This window comes from Amblyomma mixtum, chromosome 3 (assembly GCF_055824585.1).
Source record: "Amblyomma mixtum isolate Tamu chromosome 3, ASM5582458v1, whole genome shotgun sequence".
NCBI classification, from domain to species: domain Eukaryota; kingdom Metazoa; phylum Arthropoda; class Arachnida; order Ixodida; family Ixodidae; genus Amblyomma; species Amblyomma mixtum.
In genome coordinates, this window is record NC_143014.1 from 269,423,963 (window position 1) to 269,429,038 (window position 5,076).

The window sequence follows — 5,076 nt, forward strand, 5'->3', positions numbered from 1 at the left end:
TGCTAGAAATTCGGCCAAATAAATAAGGGTGTAATCGGGAGGGCGGAGTGAGAATGACCAGTCAAGGGAGGTGGAGAAAAAGCCAACACCAGCCTTTTCTTCACACTGTGACACGCCTTTGCACATTTCATTAGCCCATCACTCTAATCTGATTCCACAAGTGGAATCTGTTACATATGTGAGCGCCAGCTCATCCCCGCCGACGGAGATCCTTCGCCGGAGGGCAAGCAACCCGAACTTTGGGTCCGAGCAACCCGAGCCGCCCGTGGGAGGAGAGAGTGATTTGAGGAGAGAATGAGGAGGATGAGCGCTCGCGCGGCGCGTAAACAACAGACTCAGGTGTTGGACACGAAAGAAGCAACACGGCCTCTAGTTAACCCAGAGCTCCTTTGTAACAGACGAGGAATAAACATCTTTTGAATTGTTCGTTTATCCTAACAATTCAGAAGTGGGATAGAGTCAACGTTCGCCCGAACTTACGAAGTCAACCGGCAAGCCCCACCATGCCTGTTACCCGCACCGGAGCATCTTCAACGGATATGGCAAACGAAGATGGCGGACGACCGAGCAACGATGGCGGGAACGACGACACCGACGACTCAAGTGAAGGCGGATCCGACAACGCGGTGACAAGTGGAAACTTACCTCCGATACCTCAGTCAACGATTAACGTGGCGGAAATCCTGCAGGCCAGTGTTCAGGCAGCAGTGAGAGAAGCCATCAACGGAATTGCCTTGCTTCAGACGCAGCAAGCAGCGGCCACACCCATCATCGGCGCGGGAGAGACAGCTCGGTTAGCGCCATCGTTTGATCCAGTGTCATCCAGCTCTCCGACAGTAGACGCTTGGATAAGACGCGTGGACGACTTGGCACAAGTCTACCATTAGTCCAACCGGCTGACATCTGGCAACGCACTCTCGAGGTTGGAAGGGCCTGCGAAGACATGGTATGACTCCCTCTCATCCGTCGTCAAAACATGGCCGGAATGTAAAAAGAAATTAAGCGCGCCTTCCCCACGACAGCGGGATTCCAACGACTTCATCGAGAAATGGAGGAGCGACGACAAAAGCGCGGTGAGCCCATCGAGTGTTATTACTACGACAAGCTCTCGAAAGCTCGCCGTTGCAACCTCACAGATGAAGCTTGCATTGAATACCTCATCACGGGGCGACACGATGACGACGTAATTAGAGCAGTCAGCGTACGCACGTACGAGTCGCCGGAAGATCTTCTTCACTGCCTGAAACGTATCGAAGAAAGATTAGGAAACACTGCCCCCAAAAGTTCAAAATCAAGTGGTCCCCCGAACCATTCTCGTTTCCCCGCATATGCCAACGCCCATGGCAACAAAAGCGAAGCAATGGCGTCCACCTTGAACACTACCGACCATAAGAAATTTTCTCCGAAGGCGAGGAGGAAGCCTCCATGGAATGAAAGAGGAGAGCCCCTCTGCTTCAACTGCAGCGAGTACGGTCACGTTTCTCTCAATTGCAAGGCACCACAGCGAAAGGCGAGATGCAACTCTTGCGGACGAGTGGGCCACGGAGAAAAAGACTGCAGGGCAAAAACGGAGAGAGGAGCGCGCGTCGCTCAGAACGTGTTGGGCTTTGACCTCCGAGCCGCTGAAGAGGCGAACGAAAAGTACTTTATGATGGCGGAAGCGAACGGCTGCGACATAAGAGCATACGTCGATCTCAGTAGCCAATGCGTAACTCTGCGGAAGGAGGATGCCAACCGAATCGGAGCCGCTTACACGAAGTTGACCAAGCCGTTCACTATCGGGGGCTACGGGTCCGGACATGTGACACCGTGTGGAGAAACGAACATCACCCTCACGGTCGACCAAGCTACAGCGGACGTTCGCGTCCTGGTCGTGCCGGAAGCGTCACAGTCCATACCCCTACTCGTGGGCCAACCTTTCACCGAGCAACCACACGTCCCGATTGTGAGGCGGAAGATCACAGTGCGGATTTTTGAGGAGCACATGAACGAGGACAACAGAGACGACACGCTTCAGTCCATTGAAATTCCAGAGCTCCCAGAACGACCTGTGTGCCTATGGGCGAAGGAAACAACGGCTGTGCCCCCAAAATACGTGGGTTTCATTAAGCTCTACGCCACTGGTAGCGCACCACGCTCGGATGTCTTCATGGACATGCAGCTCCGGTGCCAAGAAGGTCGAGAGCATTGCATACCACGCTGTGTCCTCAGCGTTGACGGGACCAGCGAAACAGTAGTCCCTATAATGAACATTTCCAATCATGAACTGACCATCAAAGAGAACGAACGAGTCGCACGAGCGGAAATTTGCTACCCAGACGATGCATTGCCACGAGAGGGTGAGTCGGACACCAGCATTGTCCAGCCCTTAATGATACAGAGCGAAGAGAATCAAGTAGGTCCTGGTGTTGCTCCTGAGGAACGTGCAAAGCTCGAACAACTTATTTTTGAGTATCGGGACTGCTTCGCAACCACCGTTTCAGATATTGGCTGCACAAATGCCGCTGAAATGAGCAATGAGCTAACAATGCTGGAGCCAGTGAAATTTCGTCCCTACCGACTCTCTTACGCCGAACGGGCACACACAAAAGAAATGATTGAAGAACTAAAGCAAGCTAGCATTGTTGTCGACTCCAAATCGGATTATGCAAGTCCTATCCTACTGGTGCCAAAAAAGACAGGGGAGCAACGAATTTGCGTGGACTACCGTGCCCTCAACCGTGTCACAAAAAAGAATCGGTATCCACTGCTTTTAACTGAAGATCAACTGGACCGTCTGATAGGGAAATGCTTCTTCACGAGCCTACATCTTGCGTCAGGCTACTATCAAATTCCTATGACCGAGGAATCGAGACACAGGACTGCGTTCGTTACTCCAGACGGCCAATACGAATTCGGTCGAATGCCATTTGGCTTGGCCAACGCACCAGCAGTGTTCCAGAGAATGATCAACGCTGTACTGGGTCCACTACGATACACCGTGGCTCTCGCCTACATGGATGACATCCTGCTGCCCACATCGACCGTGGAAGAGGGGCTTGACCACCTGAGGATGCTTTTGGATGTCCTCCGTGGAGCGGGATTAGCGCTGCGATTAAGCAAGTGCCGTTTCTTCTCCGAGAAAGTCGGTTACCTTGGCTACGACATTTCTGCCAGAGGAGTGTGACCCGGAAGTTTAAAGATCCAGAGCGTCGCTGACTTTCCCGAACCAACGAATGTACACCAGGTGCGTCAGTTTTTGGGTCTGGCAAGCTATTTTCGAAGATTTGTAAAAGGGTTCGCCAGCATTGCTAAACCTCTAACGCGACTGACGTCTAAGGACGCAGTTTGGAAGTGGACTTCAGAGCACGATGCCGCGTTCACTGAACTGAAGATGAAGTTGACTGAAAGGCCAGTTTTGGCGCATTTCGCGTTCGACGCAAGAACAGAGGTGCACACGGATGCCAGCAAAGACGGCCTAGGAGCAATACTTCTGCAAGAACAAGCAGATGGGCAGCTTCATCCTGTCGTCTACGCAAGCCGGCCGACAACTGACTACGAAGACAGATACCACTCGTACGAACTAGAAGCGCTTGCGGTTGTTTGGGCGTTGGAAAAGTTTCGAGTGTACCTAATCGGGATGAACTTCAAGGTGGTCACTGACTGCAACGCAGTACGGGCAACGATGAGCAAAATGAATCTGCTTCCCCGTATTGGCAGATGGTGGCTGCGACTGCAAGAGTTTACCTTCGACATGGAATATCGTAAGGGGGCGGCAGTGACTCATGTTGATGCACCTAGCCGCTCTGCATACGACCCTCCAGAAGAGACGGATATTGTTCCTGGCCTTCACGTTCTTGCAACATGCATAGCGACAGAAGACGTGCTCACCGTTGCCCAGCTGAATGATCCGAAGGTTCGAGCCTTGAAGGAAAGGCTAGAAAAAAAAAAGAAGACCTATCCAAAGAAGACAGGCGCGTCAAAAACGAATACCGGTTGCGTAACGGCACAGTATTCTAGAAGAACCAAGAAACCGACTCAAACGAAGGACTGCTGTGGGTGGTTCCAAACCAGGCTCGCTGGAGAATTGTCAGGACATGTCATGATGACATTGGCCATTTTGGAGTGGAGAAAACGTTGAAGAAACTTAGGGAAAGGTATTGGTTTCCCAGCATGAAGCATTACGTTAGAAGATACAAAGCTTCTTGCATCGAATGTCTTTTCCACAAGACGCCATCTTGAAAGAGACCGGGCAAACTTCATAGCATTGACAAGGGCAACAAGCCATTTCGATCAATACACATCGATCACCTAGGCCCATTTGCAAGAAGTAAGTCTGGAAACGCCTACATAATTGCAGTCGTCGACTCTTTCACAAAGTTCGTATTCTTGCGTGCAGTCCGCAACTCATCAGCTGCACCAGCGGCGCAGTTTCTACACGATGTGGCAGGAATCTTTGGCCCACCGGCTATGGTGATCACGGACCGCGGAACTGCTTATACAAGTGCCAAATTCAAAGCAGCGTGCGAAACTTACAACATCATGCACGTCAAAAACGCTACTACCACTCCGCGAGCTAACCGGCAAGTTGAAAGATATAATCGCATGATAACCCCGGCAGTGGCAAGTTTGACGAAAGATGCAAACGGCAAAGACTGGGACTCTCCGTTGCCTCAGGTGATGTGGGGCATAAACAATACGCTCCACAAAGCCACTAAAACTACTCCGTTCGGACTGCTCTTCAACTTCAGGCCACGGGGCATCAGAAGCGACACCGTGGAAGACGCCCTCACCCAGGAATTTGACCATGAAGTTGAAACCAGGCGAGCCGCAGCGGCGGAAAATATCCGAGAAGACCAACGCAAGCAACAGGAGCGGTACAACAGGAAGCGGGCGGAAGAGCCGACATACAATCCCGGAGATGTTGTACTAGTTGAGCGAGAACCGGCAGCAAGTGGGGAGTCAAGGAAACTGAAAGAAAAATACAAAGGACCGTACATCATCCGAGAAAGGCTTCCCAACGACCGCTACCGCATCGAAAACGTGCCTCCGGCGCGGCAAAGGCGAAGAGCATACAGCAGTATTGCACCGGTTGAC

The 5,076-nt window shown here is 51.8% G+C and overlaps 1 pseudogene; it reads left to right on the forward strand.

Moving 5' to 3' along the window:
* The first annotated feature begins 458 nt into the window (after positions 1–458).
* On the forward strand, positions 459–3,166 carry LOC149354710 (uncharacterized; annotated as a pseudogene).
* The last annotated feature ends 1,910 nt before the right edge of the window (positions 3,167–5,076 follow it).